Source organism: Amphiura filiformis, chromosome 11 (assembly GCF_039555335.1).
Source record: "Amphiura filiformis chromosome 11, Afil_fr2py, whole genome shotgun sequence".
Taxonomy (NCBI): Eukaryota; Metazoa; Echinodermata; class Ophiuroidea; order Amphilepidida; family Amphiuridae; genus Amphiura; species Amphiura filiformis.
This window is the reverse complement of record NC_092638.1, coordinates 10,285,962-10,298,375: the sequence shown is the minus strand read 5'-3', so window position 1 is coordinate 10,298,375 and position 12,414 is coordinate 10,285,962.

Here is a 12,414-nt window from a genome sequence, read left to right as displayed (position 1 = left end):
CCAGAAGATATGCAAATGGATGCAGTACAAAAGAATTATTTGACCACTATCTAAATAAAAGATTAGTTGCTTTATTTTGTGCCCACATCATAGCCTATCTATTAATAAATAGTCATGGAAATTTTTTCACGCGGTACCTATGCATTGAACTATATCATGCTGATCACTCACATCTGTAAGATTAGTATGTATGAAAAGAGCGCTATTGTATTCAATCTATGATTGTAGACATACACAGGTGATAGGTGCAACCTGCTTGCAGTGCAGGGCGATATAGTCAAAATTGATACAATTAGTTGTTTTATTTTATATCCACATCATAGCTTATGCACTATCTAATATTCATTGAAAATTTGGAGTGATTCTTTCAAGTAGTTTTAAAGTTATAGCCAAAAGATTAAAATCAGATGTTAATTTTAGCGATTGCCTCAGACAATACCCGAAAAATGTCCTTGAAACGCTTTAGGCATCTTGAATGCAATCAAAAGTGTATTTTTAATGTGGATAAAATGTTCAATATTAGGAATTAGAAGAAAGCTGGGCCATCAATTAACACTTGTCCTTCCCCACCCCCCATCATACAATGTTGCGACACTTTGGAGACACGCTGAACACATTTGCACGTTTCAACATTGCACGGGGGAGTGGGGACTTATTTTCCCTAAAGACGCTTTAATGTTTCAAGACATATTTCGGGGATTGTATGAGGCAATCGCTAAAATTAACATCTGATTTTAAACTTTTGGCTGTAACTTTAAAACTACTTGATAGAATTACTCCAAATTTTCAATGAATATTAGTTAATGCATAAGCTATGATGTGGATATAAAATAAAACAACTTATTGTATCAATTTTGACTATATCGCCCTGCACTACAAGCAGGTTGCACCCATCACCTGTGTATGTCTATAATCATAGATTGAATACAATAGCGCTCTTTTCAAACATTACTAATCTTACAGATGTGAGTGATCAGCATGATATAGTTCAGTGGATATGTATCGCGTGAACGCTGCAGTGCAGGGCAATATAGTCAAAAAACGACCTTTTTCACCTTTTTCAGATCAACGCCCTCCCCAAAGCAAAAACAAAACAAAAAAAACCGAACCAATAAAAAAAATCGCATTAGTACGCTCATGAAGTAGGCCTACTCATGCAGAAATATCTTTAAAATTGATCATTTTATTTGCGTGAAATGGTAAAGTGCGATTGTAAATCGTCCCATTGAATCACATAGTGATTTGACGGTTTACCATAGTCTAATACTGAATATTAATACAAGGAGTTTCTTTAATTTAGAAATGGTAAACCGTTGACAAAATTCATAATTTAGGCCGATTTGGTGTCAACTTTTATTTGGAAAGTGTTTTGTTTGAAAGCTTGTTCAAAACTACATCTAATTTTACTATTTTACGTTTTGTTAGCTCTAACATTATTTACATTTTACTGATTTTAGCAAATGTAAATCGTCTGTCGAGATTTACCATTTTCATAATCACGAGAATGCAATGCGCACCCATATATCACGGAATCCCGTAATTATTTCAACATGACAGCGTGGTGTAATGGACAGTACTTCAGACGGTGAAACGAAAGGCTAGTGGTTCGAGCCCCAACAGTTTCACTTTTTTTCCTTTTTTTGTGTGACTTATTCAAACCAGTAAACTTTTCTTCTATATTCATGACAATTGACATTGTGAAACACGAAAATAAGTTTTAAAACCCTAATTTATCTATGGCATGATAATTGATTGGTTTTTTAATTGTAATAAAGACACACATAGATCCGGACATCTTTAAATGTCATGAATATGGGCAATATAGCAATTGTCAGATAACACTAGTGGAAGTTTTGGATGAGAAAACGGACATTTTGATGAGAAACGGCCAAAATGGTGAGAATTTAATTTTATCATTCTTTTGGATGAGAAAATAATAATCGGGGATTAGCAATTGTCACCAGTTTTAATAAGACAATAATGATTGACACACACACCAGGAAGTTTCTCATCCAAGAGAATGAGAAAATTAAATTCTCACCATTTTGGCCGATTCTCATCAAAATGTCCGTTGTCTCATCCAAAACTTCCACTAGTTTAGGAGTTCGTTATCACAGTCTTTATTTAACACGCCACGCCGGTAGATGTCGTTGTTAAGCAGTGTTTGAGTTGTTGGTGGTGGTGGGGGGGGGGGTAATAGACAGTCGATAACCGACAATCAATGATCAATTAATTTTCAATTTTCAATTAAATTCTAAAACCTAACACGGAAATGATGATCACAGACTGTCATGTTCAATCGCAGTCGCTAAGGATGATTAGGGGGGTGTTATATTTGTGTGGTTGAGGGTGGTGGAGGAAAATCGATAATCGATTATCGTGTAACCCCCCTCCCCCCCCACACCCCCACGTTCAAGTTTCATACGTTTTCATAAGTATTTACTTATAGAGTGCTTGCACATAAGGTCATTAGTTCAAATCATCTCCTCTATAGGCACGCTCCAGAAGATATGCAAATGGATGCAGTACAAAAGAATTATTTGACCACTATCTAAATAAAAGATTAGTTGCTTTATTTTGTGCCCACATCATAGCCTATCTATTAATAAATAGTCATGGAAATTTTTTCACGCGGTACCTATGCATTGAACTATATCATGCTGATCACTCACATCTGTAAGATTAGTATGTATGAAAAGAGCGCTATTGTATTCAATCTATGATTGTAGACATACACAGGTGATAGGTGCAACCTGCTTGCAGTGCAGGGCGATATAGTCAAAATTGATACAATTAGTTGTTTTATTTTATATCCACATCATAGCTTATGCACTATCTAATATTCATTGAAAATTTGGAGTGATTCTTTCAAGTAGTTTTAAAGTTATAGCCAAAAGATTAAAATCAGATGTTAATTTTAGCGATTGCCTCAGACAATCCCCGAAAAATGTCCTTGAAACGCTTTAGGCATCTTGAATGAAATCAAAAGTGTATTTTTAATGTGGATAAAAATGTTCAATATTAGGAATTAGAAGAAAGCTGGGCCATCAATTAACACTTGTCCCTTCCCCACCCCCCATCATACAATGTTGCGACACTTTGGAGACACGCTGAACACATTTGCACGTTTCAACATTGCACGGGGGAGTGGGGGGACTTATTTTCCCCTAAAGACGCTTTAATGTTTCAAGACATATTTCGGGGATTGTATGAGGCAATCGCTAAAATTAACATCTGATTTTAAACTTTTGGCTGTAACTTTAAAACTACTTGATAGAATTACTCCAAATTTTCAATGAATATTAGTTAATGCATAAGCTATGATGTGGATATAAAATAAAACAACTTATTGTATCAATTTTGACTATATCGCCCTGCACTACAAGCAGGTTGCACCCATCACCTGTGTATGTCTATAATCATAGATTGAATACAATAGCGCTCTTTTAAAACATTACTAATCTTACAGATGTGAGTGATCAGCATGATATAGTTCAGTGGATATGTATCGCGTGAACGCTGCAGTGCAGGGCAATATAGTCAAAAACGACCTTTTCACCTTTTTCAGATCAACGCCCTCCCCAAAGCAAAAAACAAAACAAAAAAACGAACCAATAAAAAAATCGCATTAGTACGCTCATGAAGTAGGCCTACTCATGCAGAAATATCTTTAAAATTGATCATTTTATTTGCGTGAAATGGTAAAGTGCGATTGTAAATCGTCCCATTGAATCACATAGTGATTTGACGGTTTACCATAGTCTAATACTGAATATTAATACAAGGAGTTTCTTTAATTTAGAAATGGTAAACCGTTGACAAAATTCATAATTTAGGCCGATTTGGTGTCAACTTTTATTTGGAAAGTGTTTTGTTTGAAAGCTTGTTCAAAACTACATCTAATTTTACTATTTTACGTTTTGTTAGCTCTAACATTATTTACATTTTACTGATTTTAGCAAATGTAAATCGTCTGTCGAGATTTACCATTTTCATAATCACGAGAATGCAATGCGCACCCATATATCACGGAATCCCGTAATTATTTCAACATGACAGCGTGGTGTAATGGACAGTACTTCAGACGGTGAAACGAAAGGCTAGTGGTTCGAGCCCCAACAGTTTCACTTTTTTTTTCCTTTTTTTTGTGTGACTTATTCAAACCAGTAAACTTTTCTTCTATATTCATGACAATTGACATTGTGAAACACGAAAATAAGTTTTAAAACCCTAATTTATCTATGGCATGATAATTGATTGGGTTTTTTTTTAATTGTAATAAAGACACACATAGATCCGGACATCTTTAAATGTCATGAATATGGGCAATATAGCAATTGTCAGATAACACTAGTTGAAGTTTTGGATGAGAAAACGGACATTTTGATGAGAAACGGGCAAAATGGTGAGAATTTAATTTTCATTCTTTTGGATGAGAAAATAATAATCGGGGATTAGCAATTGTCACCAGTTTTAATAAGACAATAATGATTGACACACACACCAGGAAGTTTCTCATCCAAGAGAATGAGAAAATTAAATTCTCACCATTTTGGCCGATTCTCATCAAAATGTCCGTTGTCTCATCCAAAACTTCCACTAGTTTAGGAGTTCGTTATCACAGTCTTTATTTAACACGCCACGCCGGTAGATGTCGTTGTTAAGCAGTGTTTGAGTTGTTGGTGGTGGTGGGAGGGGGTAATAGACAGTCGATAACCGACAATCAATGATCAATTAATTTTCAATTTTCAATTAAATTCTAAAACCTAACACGGAAATGATGATCACAGACTGTCATGTTCAATCGCAGTCGCTAAGGATGATTAGGGGAGTGTTATATTTGTGTGGTTGAGGGTGGTGGAGGAAAATCGATAATCGATTATCGTGTAACCCCCCCCCCCCCACACCCCACGTTCAAGTTTCATACGTTTTCATAAGTATTTACTTATAGAGTGCTTGCACATAAGGTCATTAGTTCAAATCATCTCCTCTATAGGCACGCTCCAGAAGATATGCAAATGGATGCAGTACAAAAGAATTATTTGACCACTATCTAAATAAAAGATTAGTTGTTTTATTTTGTGCCCACATCATAGCCTATCTATTAATAAATAGTCATGGAAATTTTTTCACGCGGTACCTATGCATTGAACTATATCATGCTGATCACTCACATCTGTAAGATTAGTATGTATGAAAAGAGCGCTATTGTATTCAATCTATGATTGTAGACATACACAGGTGATAGGTGCAACCTGCTTGCAGTGCAGGGCGATATAGTCAAAATTGATACAATTAGTTGTTTTATTTTATATCCACATCATAGCTTATGCACTATCTAATATTCATTGAAAATTTGGAGTGATTCTTTCAAGTAGTTTTAAAGTTATAGCCAAAAGATTAAAATCAGATGTTAATTTTAGCGATTGCCTCAGACAATCCCCGAAAAATGTCCTTGAAACGCTTTAGGCATCTTGAATGAAATCAAAAGTGTATTTTTAATGTGGATAAAAATGTTCAATATTAGGAATTAGAAGAAAGCTGGGCCATCAATTAACACTTGTCCCTTCCCCACCCCCATCATACAATGTTGCGACACTTTGGAGACACGCTGAACACATTTGCACGTTTCAACATTGCACGGGGGAGTGGGGACTTATTTTCCCTAAAGACGCTTTAATGTTTCAAGACATATTTCGGGGATTGTATGAGGCAATCGCTAAAATTAACATCTGATTTTAAACTTTTGGCTGTAACTTTAAAACTACTTGATAGAATTACTCCAAATTTTCAATGAATATTAGTTAATGCATAAGCTATGATGTGGATATAAAATAAAACAACTTATTGTATCAATTTTGACTATATCGCCCTGCACTACAAGCAGGTTGCACCCATCACCTGTGTATGTCTATAATCATAGATTGAATACAATAGCGCTCTTTTAAAACATTACTAATCTTACAGATGTGAGTGATCAGCATGATATAGTTCAGTGGATATGTATCGCGTGAACGCTGCAGTGCAGGGCAATATAGTCAAAAACGACCTTTTTCACCTTTTTCAGATCAACGCCCTCCCCAAAGAAAAAAAAAAAAAAAAAAACCGAACCAATAAAAAAAATCGCATTAGTACGCTCATGAAGTAGGCCTACTCATGCAGAAATATCTTTAAAATTGATCATTTTATTTGCGTGAAATGGTAAAGTGCGATTGTAAATCGTCCCATTGAATCACATAGTGATTTGACGGTTTACCATAGTCTAATACTGAATATTAATACAAGGAGTTTCTTTAATTTAGAAATGGTAAACCGTTGACAAAATTCATAATTTAGGCCGATTTGGTGTCAACTTTTATTTGGAAAGTGTTTTGTTTGAAAGCTTGTTCAAAACTACATCTAATTTTACTATTTTACGTTTTGTTAGCTCTAACATTATTTACATTTTACTGATTTTAGCAAATGTAAATCGTCTGTCGAGATTTACCATTTTCATAATCACGAGAATGCAATGCGCACCCATATATCACGGAATCCCGTAATTATTTCAACATGACAGCGTGGTGTAATGGACAGTACTTCAGACGGTGAAACGAAAGGCTAGTGGTTCGAGCCCCAACAGTTTCACTTTTTTTTTTCCTTTTTTTGTGTGACTTATTCAAACCAGTAAACTTTTCTTCTATATTCATGACAATTGACATTGTGAAACACGAAAATAAGTTTTAAAACCCTAATTTATCTATGGCATGATAATTGATTGGGTTTTTTTAATTGTAATAAAGACACACATAGATCCGGACATCTTTAAATGTCATGAATATGGGCAATATAGCAATTGTCAGATAACACTAGTGGAAGTTTTGGATGAGAAAACGGACATTTTGATGAGAAACGGCCAAAATGGTGAGAATTTAATTTTATCATTCTTTTGGATGAGAAAATAATAATCGGGGATTAGCAATTGTCACCAGTTTTAATAAGACAATAATGATTGACACACACACCAGGAAGTTTCTCATCCAAGAGAATGAGAAAATTAAATTCTCACCATTTTGGCCGATTCTCATCAAAATGTCCGTTTTCTCATCCAAAACTTCCACTAGTTTAGGAGTTCGTTATCACAGTCTTTATTTAACACGCCACGCCGGTAGATGTCGTTGTTAAGCAGTGTTTGAGTTGTTGGTGGTGGTGGGAGGGGGGGGTAATAGACAGTCGATAACCGACAATCAATGATCAATTAATTTTCAATTTTCAATTAAATTCTAAAACCTAACACGGAAATGATGATCACAGACTGTCATGTTCAATCGCAGTCGCTAAGGATGATTAGGGGGTGTTATATTTGTGTGGTTGAGGGTGGTGGAGGAAAATCGATAATCGATTATCGTGTAACCCCCCTCCCCACACCCCACGTTCAAGTTTCATACGTTTTCATAAGTATTTACTTATAGAGTGCTTGCACATAAGGTCATTAGTTCAAATCATCTCCTCTATAGGCACGCTCCAGAAGATATGCAAATGGATGCAGTACAAAAGAATTATTTGACCACTATCTAAATAAAAGATTAGTTGCTTTATTTTGTGCCCACATCATAGCCTATCTATTAATAAATAGTCATGGAAATTTTTCACGCGGTACCTATGCATTGAACTATATCATGCTGATCACTCACATCTGTAAGATTAGTATGTATGAAAAGAGCGCTATTGTATTCAATCTATGATTGTAGACATACACAGGTGATAGGTGCAACCTGCTTGCAGTGCAGGGCGATATAGTCAAAATTGATACAATTAGTTGTTTTATTTTATATCCACATCATAGCTTATGCACTATCTAATATTCATTGAAAATTTGGAGTGATTCTTTCAAGTAGTTTTAAAGTTATAGCCAAAAGATTAAAATCAGATGTTAATTTTAGCGATTGCCTCAGACAATCCCCGAAAAATGTCCTTGAAACGCTTTAGGCATCTTGAATGAAATCAAAAGTGTATTTTAATGTGGATAAAAATGTTCAATATTAGGAATTAGAAGAAAGCTGGGCCATCAATTAACACTTGTCCCTTCCCCACCCCCCATCATTCAATGTTTCGACACTTTGGAGACACGCTGAACACATTTGCACGTTTCAACATTGCACGGGGGAGTGGGGGGACTTCTTTCCCCTAAAGACGCTTTAATGTTTCAAGACATATTTCGGGGATTGTATGAGGCAATCGCTAAAATTAACATCTGATTTTAAACTTTTGGCTGTAACTTTAAAACTACTTGATAGAATTACTCCAAATTTTCAATGAATATTAGTTAATGCATAAGCTATGATGTGGATATAAAATAAAACAACTTATTGTATCAATTTTGACTATATCGCCCTGCACTACAAGCAGGTTGCACCCATCACCTGTGTATGTCTATAATCATAGATTGAATACAATAGCGCTCTTTTCAAACATTACTAATCTTACAGATGTGAGTGATCAGCATGATATAGTTCAGTGGATATGTATCGCGTGAACGCTGCAGTGCAGGGCAATATAGTCAAAAACGACCTTTTCACCTTTTTCAGATCAACGCCCTCCCCAAAGCAAAAACAAAACAAAAAAACCGAACCAATAAAAAAATCGCATTAGTACGCTCATGAAGTAGGCCTACTCATGCAGAAATATCTTTAAAATTGATCATTTTATTTGCGTGAAATGGTAAAGTGCGATTGTAAATCGTCCCATTGAATCACATAGTGATTTGACGGTTTACCATAGTCTAATACTGAATATTAATACAAGGAGTTTCTTTAATTTAGAAATGGTAAACCGTTGACAAAATTCATAATTTAGGCCGATTTGGTGTCAACTTTTATTTGGAAAGTGTTTTGTTTGAAAGCTTGTTCAAAACTACATCTAATTTTACTATTTTACGTTTTGTTAGCTCTAACATTATTTACATTTTACTGATTTTAGCAAATGTAAATCGTCTGTCGAGATTTACCATTTTCATAATCACGAGAATGCAATGCGCACCCATATATCACGGAATCCCGTAATTATTTCAACATGACAGCGTGGTGTAATGGACAGTACTTCAGACGGTGAAACGAAAGGCTAGTGGTTCGAGCCCCAACAGTTTCACTTTTTTTCCTTTTTTTTTGTGTGACTTATTCAAACCAGTAAACTTTTCTTCTATATTCATGACAATTGACATTGTGAAACACGAAAATAAGTTTTAAAACCCTAATTTATCTATGGCATGATAATTGATTGTGTTTTTTAATTGTAATAAAGACACACATAGATCCGGACATCTTTAAATGTCATGAATATGGGCAATATAGCAATTGTCAGATAACACTAGTGGAAGTTTTGGATGAGAAAACGGACATTTTGATGAGAAACGGCCAAAATGGTGAGAATTTAATTTTATCATTCTTTTGGATGAGAAAATAATAATCGGGGATTAGCAATTGTCACCAGTTTTAATAAGACAATAATGATTGACACACACACCAGGAAGTTTCTCATCCAAGAGAATGAGAAAATTAAATTCTCACCATTTTGGCCGATTCTCATCAAAATGTCCGTTTTCTCATCCAAAACTTCCACTAGTTTAGGAGTTCGTTATCACAGTCTTTATTTAACACGCCACGCCGGTAGATGTCGTTGTTAAGCAGTGTTTGAGTTGTTGGTGGTGGTGGGAGGGGGGGTAATAGACAGTCGATAACCGACAATCAATGATCAATTAATTTCAATTTTCAATTAAATTCTAAAACCTAACACGGAAATGATGATCACAGACTGTCATGTTCAATCGCAGTCGCTAAGGATGATTAGGGGGTGTTATATTTGTGTGGTTGAGGGTGGTGGAGGAAAATCGATAATCGATTATCGTGTAACCCCCCTCCCCACACACCCACGTTCAAGTTTCATACGTTTTCATAAGTATTTACTTATAGAGTGCTTGCACATAAGGTCATTAGTTCAAATCATCTCCTCTATAGGCACGCTCCAGAAGATATGCAAATGGATGCAGTACAAAAGAATTATTTGACCACTATCTAAATAAAAGATTAGTTGCTTTATTTTGTGCCCACATCATAGCCTATCTATTAATAAATAGTCATGGAAATTTTTTCACGCGGTACCTATGCATTGAACTATATCATGCTGATCACTCACATCTGTAAGATTAGTATGTATGAAAAGAGCGCTATTGTATTCAATCTATGATTGTAGACATACACAGGTGATAGGTGCAACCTGCTTGCAGTGCAGGGCGATATAGTCAAAATTGATACAATTAGTTGTTTTATTTTATATCCACATCATAGCTTATGCACTATCTAATATTCATTGAAAATTTGGAGTGATTCTTTCAAGTAGTTTTAAAGTTATAGCCAAAAGATTAAAATCAGATGTTAATTTTAGCGATTGCCTCAGACAATCCCCGAAAAATGTCCTTGAAACGCTTTAGGCATCTTGAATGAAATCAAAAGTGTATTTTTAATGTGGATAAAAATGTTCAATATTAGGAATTAGAAGAAAGCTGGGCCATCAATTAACACTTGTCCCTTCCCCACCCCCAGCATTCAATGTTGCGACACTTTGGAGACACGCTGAACACATTTGCACGTTTCAACATTGCACGGGGGAGTGGGGACTTATTTTCCCTAAAGACGCTTTAATGTTTCAAGACATATTTCGGGGATTGTATGAGGCAATCGCTAAAATTAACATCTGATTTTAAACTTTTGGCTGTAACTTTAAAACTACTTGATAGAATTACTCCAAATTTTCAATGAATATTAGTTAATGCATAAGCTATGATGTGGATATAAAATAAAACAACTTATTGTATCAATTTTGACTATATCGCCCTGCACTACAAGCAGGTTGCACCCATCACCTGTGTATGTCTATAATCATAGATTGAATACAATAGCGCTCTTTTCAAACATTACTAATCTTACAGATGTGAGTGATCAGCATGATATAGTTCAGTGGATATGTATCGCGTGAACGCTGCAGTGCAGGGCAATATAGTCAAAAACGACCTTTTTCACCTTTTTCAGATCAACGCCCTCCCCCAAACAAAAAAAAAACAAAAAAAACCGAACCAATAAAAAAATCGCATTAGTACGCTCATGAAGTAGGCCTACTCATGCAGAAATATCTTTAAAATTGATCATTTTATTTGCGTGAAATGGTAAAGTGCGATTGTAAATCGTCCCATTGAATCACATAGTGATTTGACGGTTTACCATAGTCTAATACTGAATATTAATACAAGGAGTTTCTTTAATTTAGAAATGGTAAACCGTTGACAAAATTCATAATTTAGGCCGATTTGGTGTCAACTTTTATTTGGAAAGTGTTTTGTTTGAAAGCTTGTTCAAAACTACATCTAATTTTACTATTTTACGTTTTGTTAGCTCTAACATTATTTACATTTTACTGATTTTAGCAAATGTAAATCGTCTGTCGAGATTTACCATTTTCATAATCACGAGAATGCAATGCGCACCCATATATCACGGAATCCCGTAATTATTTCAACATGACAGCGTGGTGTAATGGACAGTACTTCAGACGGTGAAACGAAAGGCTAGTGGTTCGAGCCCCAACAGTTTCACTTTTTTTTTCCTTTTTTTGTGTGACTTATTCAAACCAGTAAACTTTTCTTCTATATTCATGACAATTGACATTGTGAAACACGAAAATAAGTTTTAAAACCCTAATTTATCTATGGCATGATAATTGATTGGGTTTTTTAATTGTAATAAAGACACACATAGATCCGGACATCTTTAAATGTCATGAATATGGGCAATATAGCAATTGTCAGATAACACTAGTGGAAGTTTTGGATGAGAAAACGGACATTTTGATGAGAAACGGCCAAAATGGTTAGAATTTAATTTTCTCATTCTTTTGGATGAGAAAATAATAATCGAGGATTAGCAATTGTCACCAGTTTTAATAAGACAATAATGATTGACACACACACCAGGAAGTTTCTCATCCAAGAGAATGAGAAAATTAAATTCTCACCATTTTGGCCGATTCTCATCAAAATGTCCGTTTCTCATCAAAACTTCCACTAGTTTAGGAGTTCGTTATCACAGTCTTTATTTAACACGCCACGCCGGTAGATGTCGTTGTTAAGCAGTGTTTGAGTTGTTGGTGGTGGTGGGAGGGGGTAATAGACAGTCGATAACCGACAATCAATGATCAATTAATTTTCAATTTTCAATTAAATTCTAAAACCTAACACGGAAATGATGATCACAGACTGTCATGTTCAATCGCAGTCGCTAAGGATGATTAGGGGGTGTTATATTTGTGTGGTTGAGGGTGGTGGAGGAAAATCGATAATCGATTATCGTGTAACCCCCCTCCCCCACACCCCACGTTCAAGTTTCA